This window comes from Lytechinus variegatus, chromosome 9 (assembly GCF_018143015.1).
Source record: "Lytechinus variegatus isolate NC3 chromosome 9, Lvar_3.0, whole genome shotgun sequence".
NCBI lineage: Eukaryota > Metazoa > Echinodermata > Echinoidea > Temnopleuroida > Toxopneustidae > Lytechinus > Lytechinus variegatus.
In genome coordinates, this window is record NC_054748.1 from 17,197,238 (window position 1) to 17,209,661 (window position 12,424).

A 12,424-nucleotide genomic window follows, 5' to 3' on the forward strand; every position below is an offset into this window, starting at 1 on the left:
GCAACGCGAGCTTTTCCAGCTTTAGCGCCATCTATCGTTAGTAGCATGATATGTTTTGTATACTCAACATTTTTTTTTATGAAGTATTAATTTTGAAGGGCTCATCCTTTTTCATCGAATTTGATTTCTTTTTTGTCTCAATGTATAGTCATTCAGTAGCTCTCTAGGATGATACCAAACAAAAGTTGAAATTCCCATTAAAAATGGCAAAGAAAACCACTAGTTTACAAATTATTAAAGGGGTTAGATCAACTCAATTTGGTTGCAAAAGGGTTATAGATCCACAAAGATTTTTCTTTGTAGAATCTAAAAAAAAATATGAAGACAGTTAGATTTCTTAAACCAATTTCTAGAACCAATTTTATGTGTACATGATAGTAGGGTAATATGAGATATTATATATATCCTTTTTAGTAGTAAGGTGTTTTCAATTTAGTGCTGTGTTAATGTTTTTCGATCAATTGCAATTATTTTCTTCTCTTCTCTCAGTCCTTTACTTTTAATAAACTTTACTTACATCTCTTTAGCAGTTGGCATGATCCATTCCGCATTTTATAAGTACAATAATATTATTCTAATCCGCCAACATGGATATACTTCCATTCAGTGGCGTAACAACGGTGGGGGTATGGGGGCACATGCCCCCCCCCCCCATCTTCTGGCCAAAAAAGGGGGAAGAGAAAAAGAGGGAGAAAGTGAAAGAAACGTAGTGAGAAGGAAAAAAATATTGTTATGTTATATTATATTATAATTATGTTATGTTATATTACATAAAAGTAAAAAAAATATATTACTTTATGAAACATAATTTGCTCAGGGCCTATGTCTTCATTGTTCCTGATACTCGCATTGTCTCTATAACGAGATATATAATCATGTTGTACTAAAACCTCCCATTTTCCAGTCAATATATGTACATCAAATATATTTCCTCGCACTTCGAATTATTATCATTTTATGTACGTAGTGACATATCATTTTAAGGTCTTGATATAAAACATTTCCCGGGCGTGCTTACGTTCGCATTAGTGGATTAGTGAGATATGTCTGCTCTTCATGATTTGCTAAAATCCTTAAAATGTAGTTTTTCTGATCTGAATATCAAAAATTTCACCTTGCGCGCTCGCATCATTTGGTTATTGATATGCGTATGGTCTACGTGAATTTCTACAAACAAGCCTTAGAATGCCCCTCTTCAGGTGTGAATTTCCTAATTTTTCAGCTCGCGCTTCGCGCTCGCAATATTTGACAAGTGAGATGCGTATGATAATCATGACTACAATGACTACAAAAAGTATGTCTTTAGTTGTAATTCTATCAAAATCAGCATGTGCTTGGCACTCGCATTAGATAACTATGGTGAGATATGTGTACTCTTCATGGATTCTTTTAAAAAATAGTTCTTAAAATATCCATGTTTCACGGGTCAATATATACAAATATTTCAGCTCGCCCTTCGCGCTCGCTTCATCTGATACGTATGGTATTCGTGAATCCCTACAAACAAGCCTTAAAACGTCCCTCTTCAGCTCTGAATTTCCTAAATTTTCAGCTCGCGCTTCGCGCTCGCAATATTTGATTAGTGAGATGCACATGTTAATCATGATTACAATGACTACAAATGCTTTATGCGTTTAGTGCATATGATTCTAACAAAATCAGCAAACGCTTGGCACTCGCATTAGATGGTGAGATATGTATTATCTGAATAGATTCCTAAAATATAGTCCTTAAAATGTCTTTTTGGGGTCAATATATACAAAGTTTCAGCTCGCGCTTCGCGCTCGCATTGTTTGTTTAGCAAGACAGGTACATATCATGATTTAAAAAAATTGCTTATATAATGTCCCTTTTTAGGTCTGAATATAAAAAATTTCAGCTCGCGCTTCGCGCTCGCATTACGTGAACAGTGACATACATATCCGTTTAATGACACTGTCCTTAAAATGTCTCCATTAGGTCAGCATACCTAGCAACTGAGCGCGCTTTGCGCGTTCACCATAGGTGACTCAAAATTTTTGATAGTGCCCCCCCCCCTGCTGTGACCCACGGTACGCCACTGCTTCCATTGTAAGTCTTTAACTCTTTGAACGCTGAATTAATTTTGAGGGAATGATAATGACAACTGCATGTGTCATAGCTCTTTTCTTTGAATGGAGATATTGCACCATTGATACTTAGACATGAGAGATGTTTTCCAAAAACTCAGTACTGTAATTTATAAGCTTTTTCATATTTATGTAGAGGATAAAAAAATTATACGAATGTGCAAAATTGCATCAGCGAGCAAATTAGGGTTGAGAATCGAAAAATTTAATATTGTGAATTTCACATTCATAAAATATATGTATTAACGCAAAAAGAGCACTTTTCATTACTCGATATAAATTGGAGCCTAAATGCTTGCTTAAATATGATTGTTACAATAATCAAGTATTAACTTGTCTACTGAGTGTGCAGAATCTTGGACGATAAAACACTTTTAAAAATTGTAAACCATGACATAAGACGGTAAAATAGATTAACTAGAAGATAGACCATGATAATCTTTGATGTGTATAGTATCAGTGTATACTGTGGTCTATCTGGGGCCCGTTGCAGAAAGAGTTGCAATCATCAAACGCAACTCTAAAAATCATGCGCAACTTGATTTTCAACCAATCAGCGCGAAAATTTGCGATTGATTTTTTGACTTGCGTTTAAACGCAACTCTTTCTGTAACGGGTCTCTGCACAAAGATCTCATTTATTTCATAATTGAAACCACAATTAACATGATTAAGCACACAATTATTCAGTTATTATAATGTTTAATATGCTTCTTCTTGTCCCATTGCTAGATCTGCATTACCACCTCACCCCCTACCAATAAAATGCTCAAACCTCTAAACTTGAAAGGTCAAGTCCACCCAAGAAAAATATTGGTTTGAATAAAAGAGAAAATAAAACTAGCATAACGCTGAAAAGTTGATCAAAATCAGATGTAAAATAAGAAAGTTGTGACGTTTTAAAGTTTCGCTTATTTTTCACAAAACAGTGACATCCGGGAGTGACATGCATGCACAACTCAGTGACATGCAAATAAGACAATCGATGATGTCCCTCACTCACTATTTCTTTTATTTTTTTATTGTTTGAATTCTACAATATTTTATTTTTTTTCAGATTTGGCACTATTATCATGATTATAAGCACCAACTTGACTGACCCGTATTTAATTCCACATGTTCAGGGAGATCCGATTTCCCTTAGACAATGAGATGAAAACTAGAATATTTCATATTTCATGAAATAAAATACCAAAAAAAGTTAGTGGATGACATCATCAATCTCCTCATTTGCATACTGACCAGGATGTGCATAACTGTTTTGTGAAATTGAGCGAAATTTTAAAATGTCATAACGTTCTTATTTTACATCCGATTTTGATGAAATTTACAGTTATGCTTGTTGGATTTTTTCTCTTTTTGTTCACGTCTACTTTCTGTTGAAGTGGACTTGTGCTTTAAAGTCAATTTTTTTTTCTCAGAACGGCGATTTTCGAGATAGACCGCGATTTACAATCTGACGGCCGAGACGGTGTTTCTTGATCACTGGACTGATTAGATTGAAGACAATGATCGTATCCTGAGTCTCTATTCAGTACAAGATTGATCCAATATGTTTTTATGCAATGTAAACATGCATGTTTCAGCCTCTTGCTGCCAATCATATTATCAATAAACCATTTCTATACTATAATAAGATTTCAAATCTTCAACAAAGAATTCTTTAGCTTCAAAGCAACATTATCGTCGGCATTCGTGCGAATATAGAACATTCGGGTAACTTCCGAACACATAAAGGTTGTTTTAATTGAATCTCTCTTCATGGGGTTTGATAATATTAAGTAAACTTTCCTCGTTTTGCTTTTTACCAACTGTGGGAAAATAATTTTATGGGAACCCCTAATTGTTACCTAAAACCTGTGCTTTGTCAGGACCCTGGGAACGATTTTTGAAGAGGTAGGGTGCTTGTCTGCAAAAGAAGAACAATAAGTTTTCACTCCAAAATGAAGGTGATTTGGGTCGGAAAAATGACAAGCAAAAAAAAAGAAAGAAAAGAAAAGGTTTTCGCTCGAAAATGAAGATGGATTTGATAACATTGTTGCATTTTAGCTTATACTAATCTGATTTCCAGGGGGTGCTACCTTTAGCTGCAACTATAGGCTTCGAAAATAAACTCTCTTACTTTTCAGGGGGCTCAAGGCCATGCATGCATGTAGTACTAAATTAGAAGCATATGATTCCCTCAATTTTTACACAGAAAATTTAGTAACTTTCTTGCTTTTAGGATAACGCATTTGATTTTTTTCACCTCAGCACAAAATATCATTTTCCTGCAATGTGGATTGGTGAAATCAGTTCCGGACGAGTTCTTGCCATATTTTATTTCCTGCTTATTTTTGGCGCAACTCTCCAGTTCTATCTGCATTCAGATTATGTGTAACAACTTTCCCGACCTAGCAATTTAGGCCCATGAGTGGCGAACAAAGAAAAAACGCAGAAAATAAAAAGAAGAGGGCAGTTGTAGATTTCCATCCATTATAGTACTGAATATTGTGGGTGCCATTTTCTTCTTTTAATTGAAAAAAAAAATCGAAATTACAATCTGGAAATTAACAAGCTTTTTTTCTAATACGTACAAACCTTAACGATGAATCTGCATATAAAAAAATCTTAATGTTGCTGTGCACTATGTAGCTTGTATATTTCCCAATTATCAATTTTTTAGCTATATATGGTCTGGGTCTATAAGTGGAAGTGTATATTATGCAATATTGACGATAAACAATGTTAATCGTATAGGACTGTTGCATGGCTCTACAGATTTTGTAAGCTTACATATTTTGGTTTCACCTGAAATATCCCTTTACTAAGTACTCAGTTGCAGTACCATGCATTAGCTATATATTCTCTTGTATTTCGCACGCGCACGCGACCCGACTGATTAGTATAAGCCCTCTTGCCTATTATGCATTTTTTTTTCTTCCCACACCCATTCCGTCTTCAGGAGACGAACAGTCAACCTGTCCGAAACGTCGAGTCTCTCTACTACTCATCATTTCTACTCGCCGACTCAAGCCAGCATCTCCTCATCAGCTCTACTACTCAAGCTGTTCTCGCTCAACATTCCTTCTGGTTTACAGTCCTTTTCAGGCTATTTTCAAGAAAGAATACTCTACTCTCAAATCTCCACTTTCTCGCCTATCCACTTCTTCTCTTCTTCTATCCACTGTTTCTATAACACTCCACATGGTGTACCGTAAACCACAGCAAGAATCAATTTCCTTTATCATTTTTGCAATATAAGGTCATCTTCAGGTCAAATCCAAGATGGCCGCCAGATGCCACCTTGAAAAATTGACTTTTTATCCCCTTGCCCCATAATGACGAGTAATAACTCTGTTCAGGGGTTTTGGGGTGTGTAGAATCTATTTTGCAATATAATGTCATCATCAGGTCAAATCCAAGGTGGCCGACTTTGAAGACCCGTAGAAAAAAAATAAGCACATGAACCTATATTATTCTTTTGCATTTTCATAATACATAGTAACTCTCTCTGCAGAATTTGGTGAAAATGACATGGATTTCATTTTAACTGTGGAACGTCCTTAAATGGCTAAGTTTACAAGGAAATGGTTTCAATCATAACCCTTGTTTCCATGGAGAGATATGCTCAGTTCTTATCCCATGTACAACATAATTATGTTCATTATCGTTCCTTTGTTTACTGTTCGTTTCTGAAGTTGTTGATTACAATACCAATCGCAGTTCAATATATATTTTTTCCGCATTATATTGTAGTATCATATCTTACTGCAAAAGATTTGATTTGTCATGGGGCAATGTGTTTTACTATAGTATCACTGTGGAGGGGAAAATTAATTTTAAATATGTTAACTGATGCATCATTCATTAAGTCAAGAACACAATAATGTGGGGAATCGTGGTCTAGTGGTTAAGACACGCGGGGTTGTGGATTCGATACACATTGCAGCTATGACGTTTTTTCCTTCAGCAAGAAATTTACCCACATTGTGCTGCACTCAACCCAGGTGATAAGGTAAATTGGTACCGGCAGGAAGTAGTTTATAAACAAGTGGAATGCCTCTGGCCGTCTCACCTGCATCACGCGGTTCAATATAGCAGCAGTGCTGACTTTGCATACTACTCTAACTCGCACAAGATGTTCAGTGATACATGGTTACTCTTATGTCCTCTTTTTATGAACTAGACCAATAAACTTACAGAGATATGATGGTTATTCAACAAGAAACCCCAACATGGCCAAAGTTCATTGACCTTACATGACCTTTGACCTTGATCATGTGACCTGAAACTGGAACAGGATGTTCAGTGATACTTGATTACTCTTATGTACAAGTTTCATGAATCAGATCCATAAACTTTCAAAGTTATGATGGTAATTCAACAGATACACCCAATTCGGCTAAAGTTCATTGACCTTGGACATGTGACCTGAAACACGCACAGGATGTTCAGTGATACTTGGTTACTCTAATGTCCAAGTTTAACGAACTAGACCAATAAACTTTCAAAGTTATGATGGTAATTCAATAGATACCCCCGATTCGGCCAAAGTTCATTGACCCTAAATGACCTTTGACCTTAATCATGAGACCTGAAACTTGCACAAAATGTTCAGTGACGCTTGATTACTATTATGTCCAAGTTTCATGAATCAGATCCATAAACTTTCAAAGTTATGATGGGAATTCAACAGATATCCCCAATTCGTCCAAAGTTCATTGACCCTAAATGACCTTTGACCTTGGTCATGTGACGTGAAACTCATGCAGGATGTTCATTGATACTTGATTAACCTTATGTCCAAGTTTCATGAACTAGGTCCATATATTTTCTAAGTTATGATGACATTTCAAAAACTTAACCTCAGGTTAAGATTTCGATGTTGATTCCTCCAACATGGTCTAAGTTCATTGACCCTAAATGACCTTTGACCTTGGTCATGTGACATGAAACTCTAATAGGATGTTCAGTAATACTTGATTAACCTTATGGCCAAGTTGTATTAACTAGGTCCATATACTTTCTAAGTTATGATGTCATTTCAAAAACTTAACCTCAGGTTAAGATTTGATGTTGACGCCGCCGCCGCCGCGGCCGCCGTCGCCGTCGCCGTCGGAAAAGCGGCGCCTATAGTCTCACTTTGCTTCGCAGGTGAGACAAAAAGCTGTGAGCTTCGGAATCTGTAGACTAGCTTATCCGAGGGTAATATAGGAGCGTGCCAGCGTGACAGGAGCGTGGATACGTGCGCGATACAAATCCTGTATTATTTTACTATATTATTTTTCAACATAATAGTATAGTTTTTTAATTTCAAAGCAGCATTACTGTCGGCATTCATGCGAATAACAATAACATTCGGGTAATAATCCGAACACAAAAGGTTGTATTGAAATGAAGCTCTGTTCATGGGGGTTTTAAAATATTAAGTAAACTTCCCTCAACTTTGCTTTATTCCCACTGTGGAAATATATTTCGAAACTTGATGGAATCCTTAAAGGTTGCTTAACACCTGGAAAGTGTAGGCAACTTTTTATTCTTTCTATTTCTTTTTACTGTGATGATGTCTTTAGCCCTATTAAGAAATATGTTTCTCAGTGACTCTTAACGTGGCTTTCTTTTCTCATTCTTTCTTGGTGATGAAATAATTTCCACGTCTTTAGGCCAGTGGCAAGGGGAGGGACGTTGTTGGGGGGTTGTCCTCATGAGACCGAAATTTTAAGTATAATCATTGGCTTTCTTCCTACAGTAAAAGGTTTGTTAAAAAAGATGATCCATTTTGAGGACTCTTTTTTGGTATTTCCTTATAAAACGCTCTTAAATTTCATTTCTATAGTATCTTCTTTACCTATTCTACATCACGAACCTGAATACTAACAAAAATGAGGTGATATTAAAAACGTCGCTGAAATAAACAGACCATATCTTATGCACTTTTGACTATATATAGAACATAAATTATGGACCTCTAGGTCAATGATAAAAAAGAGGCAGAAGCGCAAAAAAGGCTTTCGATTTAATTCTGTATACCGATTTGTGAGTTTCCTGCATAATGCAATTCTGATACAATATGCATATAGGTAGCTTCTCAGTCAGCAATTTCATGAAATTTTATTCAAAAAATGTATTTAAAAGTGATGAATTAGCAAAGAAATTAACCCATTTAGAAATGTTTACTAGATATTTGATTACATCTGCATTTTTGCATATAATTAGAACAAAACTTTGCATAAATTAGCACTTTGAGTAAAATTTCAGTCAAACATTTTATGGAATCCTATTTACATTCGATACTTCGTCTAATAAGAACCCACATGCAGAAAATTGGACTTCTACTATTTCTCTACAGTGAAAATGAATTTTGTGTATTCTGATTAAAATGTCCATAAATTAGCCAGTGACAGATTTATGGGCACCCTTTGTCAAATTGATGCTCTTGATACATGTGAGATGTGATCCACGACAAAAAGGGCTCTTTCGTTAATTCTTTCCCCCATAATGTATTCATGGGAGACAAGCCCAAGTCGTCAGCAGTGAAGGCACGGTCATAATGACACAGCCGCTGGCATTGATTGGCTGTACTCTCCAGCGGTGGGCGGGGCATAGTCCTCCTCTTAACCAATAGGAATTTAACAAACACGATACAGTAAACTTTACCGTACTTGCGCTTTCTTTAGTGTTATATTCAATCACATCACTGCTAACAAACCAGATAGCAAATCGGATTTCAAAGAAACGAGTCGACCAGGGACAGAGTGAGAGACAAAAAGCGAAAGAGGGTAAGAAATTGACCTTTTTTCCCAGTCGCATTAGTTTTCTGTAGGATAGAAGGGGAGGGGGTGAGAAAAAGAGGAAGGGAAGGCTTAAGAAAGAAAAAGATGTTTATTTATCTATTTACATGTATTTATTTACATATTTTTTTGAATATTATAAAAATTGATTTTGTTAAGAAAAAATGACAACAAAAAATAAAGAAAGAAAATAGTTTTCATTCCAAAATAAATGTGATTTTGGTCATTACCAATTTGACAAGCACAAAAAAGGGATTTCGCTCCCAACGAAGGAGATTTGGTATATTTTAGTGTACCAACTCAATCTAATTTCCAGGTGACGCGGCGTATGGGGTGCAACATACGATTCTTGGGGTGCTTTAGCAACCCTGCCTCCCAGCGTCTCCTATAGCGTCACTTGTTTTTCTTCATGTTCTTCGGCGCATTTTATCCAGAGGCTGGTCCAGCTTTCGCCAACATGATGAGATATTTTTTTAAATCTTTGTTCACTTGTTTTTAAAGGTATTTTTCGCGCTTCTTTCCTAATGACGATTTGTAATTCATCTGCAGTATTCACATCCATTCATCATCTGCACCCCCCCCCCTTCCTCCCCTCTCTCTCATTCATCCTCTCTCTTGATCTCATTCCTACTATGAGTTTATTATTGTTGCGTAATTTTCGTAAGTCCCGATTATTTTCATTTTAATATTTTTCCATTTCCAACAATCATTTACATTTACAATAGTTTTGTTACATACATCTTGATATAACTATAATCAATAAAACAAAGAAACTTATTATGTATAATAATCAAGATAACAGGTCGGAAACGGAGGAAGCTGCTAAAAAGCGAAGCTTGTAGGATGCAGCCTCCTATAACAAATACGTATGAACAATGTAAATAAAACACAAATACAACATGGTAGAAACTTGAATTTAAATCTATCTGAATGAATAGTTAAAAGAAAAAAAGAAAGAAATAGTTAATGAGAGAAAAAAAGCAAGATCAGTGGTCTCCAGATTCACTGAATAATAATGTTTATTATTAAATAATAAACATTATTTAATGTTTATTTCTTATGTCTCCTGTTGGAAATCTTTGTTTCCATTTTACTGGATTACATAAATGATTCTAATGTATCATATTTTTAGGAGCCCACGATGTACTATAGGTCATCTTGTGATTTTCATTACAGATCGAGCATACTGATCTTAAATAAATAGGAGTAATGCCGAAAATTTGTTAAACAAATGATAATTTCCTCCTATAAAAGCCTCTTAATTTACCAGTACTATAGGTTTGCTTTCCAGTGGGATCCCCCTTTAAATCATTATTATCCTCTAAACATATTTCTTTTGTCAATTTTAAATGTCATGTCTCTTTTAAAGTCGATTTCGACGTTGCACTTTGTTTATGATATTGATTTGTTGTGATAGTATAATTGATATAATTTATATTTTGTTAGAAATGAAAAAAAAATCATCCACATTCACCCCGATTGATTGCATGCTAAAGCTATTTTTTTTGAAAGACTGAAGTTATTATCTTACAAACAAGATAACTTATCTCAATATGCCTATAGATAAACAATGAGAACATATTAAGTAGGCTTCAAAACAAAAATTCAATGTTATACCACCAGGAATATCAGACGTCCTCGACATTGTTTTACGATGGCCAATCTTTTACTCTTGATGATTTCTGTCACAATGGCTACTGCTTCTGGTCTCACTATAGACGTAGAGGGCCCAATCAATGGTAAGTTTTTTTTTTTTTAAATATTTTTGCTTTTTGGAGTGTCTTAAAGTCAAGTGAACCATATTCATTTGTTTCATTTCATTGGTTAAGTTGGGTTTAAAAGAGACTCAGAATTGTGCACAATATATCAAAACCGAAAGTCTTCAGTTACTATATTATAGATATAAAACATGCAATATTTATAAATGCAATTACCCATTACTTGTAAATTCATTAAAAAATACAGATGGAGACCCCCCACCCCCAGCATTACACTATAAATTTCGTCATAAGTGGATGTTAAAAAACATGAAAGTTTTGAAGTAATTATTTTCATATTTGAAACATACTCATAATGGCGGCCTTTCCAATCGTGTCGAATTGCTGAATCGCTGATTCCACACATTACTATTTCTTTCGTATTTTTGTTTACAGTTTCACTTCATTTTTTTTAACTCACCCATTGAAAGTCACTGCATTTATGCTAATATAGCATGACGAAGGGGGGGGGGGGGCTATACACGACAGCTCCAATTATGAAAAGGGGCCGGCGGCTTGAGTAGTAAAAAAAACCTCAACGTGCTTCAAGGTTATTCAACTAATGTTTTCATTGCTTTCTATTTTTGAGTATCTTATGTTTATATGATTTGCAATCACTCAATAATCATTTGTAAATTTGGTAATTGACTTAAATTTGTTATAATAAAAACAGAATAAAAAATCGTCGCACAATACCTGCGCATACAAAAACCACAAACTAGGAAATAAAGTTTAATATAATACCAGAAAGAGAGAGGAGAAGGGGTGGGAGACAAGGGAACGGGCCTGGGTACAAAAATTGACCAGTAAAAAATAGGACTTACTCCAAAATGAAAAGAGATTGTGATCAGGAAAAAAAAAACTGAAAAAATAAAAGCCTTTCACTCATTTAAATAAATTAAGGTGAAATTTCACATAAGAGTGTGCAATCGCTGGTATATGTGCAGCACCCCGTGCCCCCCCCCATCGACTGCCCCCCAAAATAAAATCGGGAAAAGGCGAAAAAGAGGGAGAAAAGAAGAAAAACGTAGAGGGAAAGAAGAAATTATTGTTTATTATAATTATAATAAGTTATATTACATAAAAAATATGTTTTCATAACTTTATGAAACAAAATTTGCTCAGGGAATATGTCTTCATTGTTGATATATGATCCTGTAAAAACCTCCCGTTTTCAAGTCAATATCCACCCAATATATTTCCTCGCATTTCGAGTTATTCTTGTTTTATGTAGTGATATATATACTTTTTATCATGACTACTTAAAATGATTGCCCCCATTTTAAAGTCTTAAAATGTCCTTTTTTTTAATCTGAATATCAAAATTTTCAGCTCGCGCTTCGTGCTCGCATCATTAGGTTAGTGAAATACGTATGGTATTGGTGAATTCCTATAAACAAGCCTTAGAAAGCCCTTCTTGATTAGTGAGATGGGTATGATAATCATAATTATAATGACTTCAAAAAGTGCTTCATGTGTTTACATGTAATTCTAACGAAATCAGCAAGCGCTTCGCACTTGCATTAGAGGACTATGGTGATATATATATACTTTTAATGGATTCTTTTTTTATAAAAAGGTCCTTAAAATATCCCTGTTTGGGGTCAATATATACAAAACTTTCAGCTCGCGCTTCGCGCACGCATTGTTTGTTTAGCGAGACAGGTACGTATCATGATTACAAAAAATTGCTAATAATGTCCCTTTTTAGGTCTGAATATAAAAAATTTTCAGCTCGCGCTTCACGCTCACACTGTTTGATCAGTGACATACATATCCGTTTAATG